This window comes from Bison bison, unplaced genomic scaffold (genome assembly GCF_000754665.1).
Source record: "Bison bison bison isolate TAMUID 2011002044 unplaced genomic scaffold, Bison_UMD1.0 scf7180017862643, whole genome shotgun sequence".
In the NCBI taxonomy this organism is placed as follows: domain Eukaryota; kingdom Metazoa; phylum Chordata; class Mammalia; order Artiodactyla; family Bovidae; genus Bison; species Bison bison.
In genome coordinates, this window is record NW_011493215.1 from 11,613 (window position 1) to 16,625 (window position 5,013).

A 5,013-nucleotide genomic window follows, 5' to 3' on the forward strand; every position below is an offset into this window, starting at 1 on the left:
GGCACACTGTGAAGGCATGGTGTTAGCCACGTTGCCTTGTCCATGGACTCAGAGATACAAGAGGGCACTTCACTAAGAATTCAAGAAATTTCCCAACCAGGGAACGTGTGTCTGGCAGCCAACAGTGCATCAAATGGAGGAACAGAGCTGAGACTTCATGCCCTACCCTGGCCTGATGACAAGTAAGTGGGGGGTGGGCAGCAAGACAGACATCTGTAATTGCCTTCATCATCCTTCTACTAATACTCAAGATGGAGTAGCCTGTCACCTGGCACTGGAGCTACTAGAGTAGCAGGGAAGAAATGTAGACTTTGGAGTCAAGACTGGATTTGAGTCCTGGCTCTGTCACTTACTAGCAGTGTATCAACCTCCTTCCACCTAAGTTCCCTCATCAGTGAAAAGAGTAATGGAATATACCCTCCCGGCATTATGAAGATTAAGTTAAAATGGAAATGAAAAAAATACCTCTCATACACATTGCCTAGACCTAAGCGGGCCCCCAAAATGCAAACTACTTAGTGACTGAATGACTATTTTTGTCATTCCCAGTTTATTGCAAGCCTCACACATCAACGCTGCATCATTTGTGTGAAGTACTTCCTATCAAGGGCTTTCTGATCAAGTCAAGGCTTTTACATCTTCATCTCCAAACACTTGTGCATTGAGTCAGATAAACAAATATACTTTCTCAAACTTAATGTTAAGGTTTTATTTGTGAATTAGAAAACATGAGTTGGTTGAAGAAACAAGCCTGTGCTGTGGAGGCCACCACCTGGGCCCCTCAAGGATCATGAGCAAGCAAGCTGGAGTGGGTGGCACCAAAAGACAATCATGGTGTGCTTGGTGCCATTACCGGACTAGGCGAAGTGACTGTCAGCAAACCCCAACCTAGAGAACTTCTTACACACAATAAGAAAGACCTGTCTTTAACTTGGAAAAGGACTATTTGTGTGATTGTACTCTCAACCCAACTTGGAACTACCTTACCTAACTTTTTACAGAATTTACTCTCCCCACATAATGGAAGTTAACATGTTCATGACATTATCCATTACTGAGCTAACAGGCTACAAATCAATATAACAGAATTCAACTGCTTTGAATCATATTTCTTAAATGGTCCAACTGTGCCCATGAGCAAACACATCCAGTCTTACACATAAGCACCAAAAATGTGCCACCCCATAAGTTATGTTCTGTTAGGTTTCTGTTTGCTGCTTTTTTAAAAAAAACACCAGTCTTCCCCCTTTCCCAGTAGGTATATAGGTAGAAAAATAAACGAAGTCAGCACTCTTTACCTCTTACTAGAATAAACTGTGACTCAAACACCATGAATGGTTACTTGCAAGGCTATAATTTTTTTAATGACAGATTTTCCTAAAAGAAACCACTATAACGTCTGTCCAAGTCCTCCAAGGGAAAACAAAAAAATACATAAAGATTAAAAGTCTATTACTTTAACAGCACACTGCCAAACACGGACAACTAGGATACAATGCCAAGGAACCTTAAAAAATAACTTGAAAAGACACAACGTTCAAGTCATTCACACGTGTAGGGTCCACAAAGGACAGGAAAACAAGTCCGAGAACAGTCCTACTTGTGCATGATGAGAATTCTACTGTACCTCATCCAGGTTCATTCAGGTGTCTTAAACCAACAGATGGATGAGCAGAGTTTGTTTTTTTCTTCTTTGCTTGGAGATGCACACATAGATTAGAGGAGAGGAGAATCTTCCAGACGCTGATTTAAACACAGCAGGCTTGGTTCCCCTTTGATAAAGTACGAAGGCAGATTCAGTTGACTCAAGCTTTATCAGTTTCCCTAAGAAAAAGTCTCATGCATGCTGAAACAGACAAGTTACTGAATTTGTCATGCTAAGTATTTACAGTCATTTTCATAAAGTGAGCCCAGTAACTTGACAGGATAAAAAAGGTAGTTGTGAATTCCTTGTATAACCTTTTACAGCGTGAATGACTTTGTGGGTAAATGACGCTGAAGTTCAAAGCCCCTCAAACATGTTAACAAGAAATTACTGACGGCATGAAGAGGCACACATTATAGAAAATGCACACTTCACGGGTTCCTGCATAGCAGGAAAGTCGCTACCACTACATAACAAATGGCTATGCCAACAGTTAGAGCTGCCACTCAAGGGATCAACAGTAGAATTCCCTTAAAACCGCAAGGAGTGTTTGCATCACAGCAAGAAAACCTTTGGGAAAATAAGTATATTTTGTTTGGAAAGATATTTTGCATTGGACAATTTGAACATCACATAAACAAAACCGTTTTCAAATTGGATAAGATTTAAGGCAATGCTACTCAGACCTGAGGGGAAAAAAACCTACAGAAGTTTGTTTTTCTTCCAAAACTCTGACAGGTCAGAATCAACATTGGAAAGGATCCCCTCTGCTAAGCATTCAATACACTGTTAGGTATTTGCAGCATTACAAAATAGAATCCACTTTCATACTCTGCATATGAAATGGGCAATTGTTATACACTCTTCCTTAAAAACTGTAAGAAACAAAACAAACATGGCAGCTTAGGTATTTCCTATTAAAAGTCACATGAACATGAAGACAACTACACCTGGTAACACAAAGGCAGAACCGTCCTCACAACAAGCTCGGGAGCGCTGTATTCTCTCCTGACTGGCTGTGGTGTCCTGTGGAACGGTCATGGATTCATAAATTAACATCAACTACAGACTAACGAATGACAAGTAGACACAGTCAATTCAAAAATTTTACATTTTGCTCCTGTTTGGCTGCTAAAGAGCAGCGATTTAAATTGGTATAAAAACTTCTGACCACAAAGCTTGCTATACAGATAAAGTACATAATCAAAAAGTAAGCAGCAATCGAGTTTCTCATTTAAACTTATCTGGTATAGAGTATTTACAGATTTGGGGGGAGAGCTCTCTGAAACCACTACGCTCCTTACTCCTCCTGTCCTCTGCCCACCCCAGCCCCTCCAAATCGAAATCAAGTGTTCCGAACTATATACAACTATACTTTGGCTAAGTGGGCTGGATGGTGCAACTCTTTCCAAGGTCTTGGTCTGGAAAAAAGAAACAAAGTCTTGGAAGTCACGCATAGCGTTCTTTTCTGAGTAGCAGTGTACTGGAGCCAAAAAATTTACTTTTTCACGGCAAAGGGGAAAAGGGGCCCCAGCACTTCACTCCCCAACCTGAATGGGCAAGATCCGAAGCCACTGGCCTCATGCACCATAACAGGCCACCAGACAAAAAGGAAAGAAAAAGGTCACGACAAAGGCAGCAGCAATCAACATAACTTTCCAACAAAGCAACTTCTCCTGCCTGGGCTCCCCCAGAAACAGTGCTCCCTCCTTCCTCTCCCTCCCCTCCCACAAGACAAAATTAATTCACATCACAAGAACTTGGTGCTCTGGTTAAGTGGCAGGTAAATATAAGAAAGAGTAAATCTGTCACCTTGTATACCTGAACTGAGACATAAAGCTAACAGAACACAAGACATCACTGTGAAATTAACTTTCTAAACAGGTCCAGTCTACATAGTGCGGCCAATAAAAAGTAAAATGAAGAATTTGTTCACAATCTGCCTTGTACAGGGTATTTATAGTCTTTCAATGCTATATAAATAAATAGCATTTATATAGCTTAAACATTCAGAAACATGCACTGGGACTTTTTAGGTAGTACGAATTTCTTCACAATCACATGTGCAAATTTTACAGATCACTAAGTGAGTAACTAGTAAGCTTAGGCTGGACCGTGTCTCGTATTATCTAACAAATTTAAGGGGGGCTCAGAATCATCCATAGGTAGAACCAGGCGTGTTCCCCGAATGACCAGTTCATGGTCCCCAAAGGCAAGTTCCCGATCAAAGGCATCTTCAGAACTGTTTCCCATAAGTCTCCTAGGGGCACCGGATGATGCTGACTCAGTGTTCACAGTAGAATCGCCATACGTCAAACTAATATCACCATCATTGAGGATGAGATCAGAGTCATCGTCTTTCAACTGTTCCTGGTTCTAAATGCAAATAAAACAAGTTTTGAGAATTATTATGAAAAATTAAAGAAACATTTCCAATAGCTGAATTTTCAAGGATGCTGTATTTTCTCTGATCCCACTTGCCCCATTGTGTGCCTGCAGACTGAAGTGCTTGACAGCTGCCAAAATCTCTACTGCTTTCTCTTACCTTCTGTCTCCTCTCCCCTCCTTCAGGTATTAGCTCCTACTTATCACTGAGGTTTTCACTTAAAAGTCACTTTCTCCCAGAAGTCTTCTTTGATCGTCCAAGGCTAGCTTAGTGCCCTCTTGTGTTCTTCCCTAGCAGCCTGCACTTAGCCCTCTCCCTACAGTGGCACTTACCCCTTTTCATAGCTGCACATGCAGGGATCTGCATCACATCTCCCCCCACTAGACTCTAAATCCCTTGTATGCTGTAGTTCAACCACCTAACAATTTGGGGTACACAGAAAAGTATTCACTAAATGTAAGTGCAATTCATTGCTGAATAGGTTTAAATAAATGAAGCGCTTACTTTCATGTCAACAATGCCTAGAAATATTGAACCTTCACTACCCTCATTACATACTTGTCAAGCAGCTCAAAAAGCTTTTGTTCTAATGGAAATTTGGGGGCCAAAAAGAATATAATTTCATAAAGTTCCAGAAGAGGGAAAAGTGTCCAGGATATATAGTGCCATTTTGGTTAATTAAAAAATTTACATGTGCATAGTGAGAAAGGGTCTGGAAGATCCCCTGGAGAAGGAAATGGCAACCCATTCCAGTATTCTTGCCTGAAGAGTCCCATGGACAGAGGAGCCTGGTGGGGTACAGCCCACAGGGTCACAAAGAGTCAGACACAACTGAGTAACTAAACCACCACCACATATCAGTAAACAATGATGTCACAGTCAGCAAGAAACTGCAGCCCTCCAATGTGAGCTGGTGAGCCTGAGGAAACTCAGGAAGGAAAGAATACCTGCCATCCAGCAGCCATCAAACTGCAGCCACAGC

General features: G+C 41.4%; 1 long non-coding RNA gene across 1 annotated transcript in view; it reads right to left on the bottom strand.

The window, feature by feature from the left end:
• Positions 1-1,335: 1,335 nt before the first annotated feature.
• LOC104983438 overlaps positions 1,336-5,013 on the bottom strand; it is a 15,755-nt gene continuing 12,077 nt past the window's right edge. The window contains exon 3 of the long non-coding RNA XR_824642.1: positions 1,336-4,021. This is a non-coding gene — a long non-coding RNA (uncharacterized LOC104983438). The remainder of the gene's footprint in view (positions 4,022-5,013) is intronic.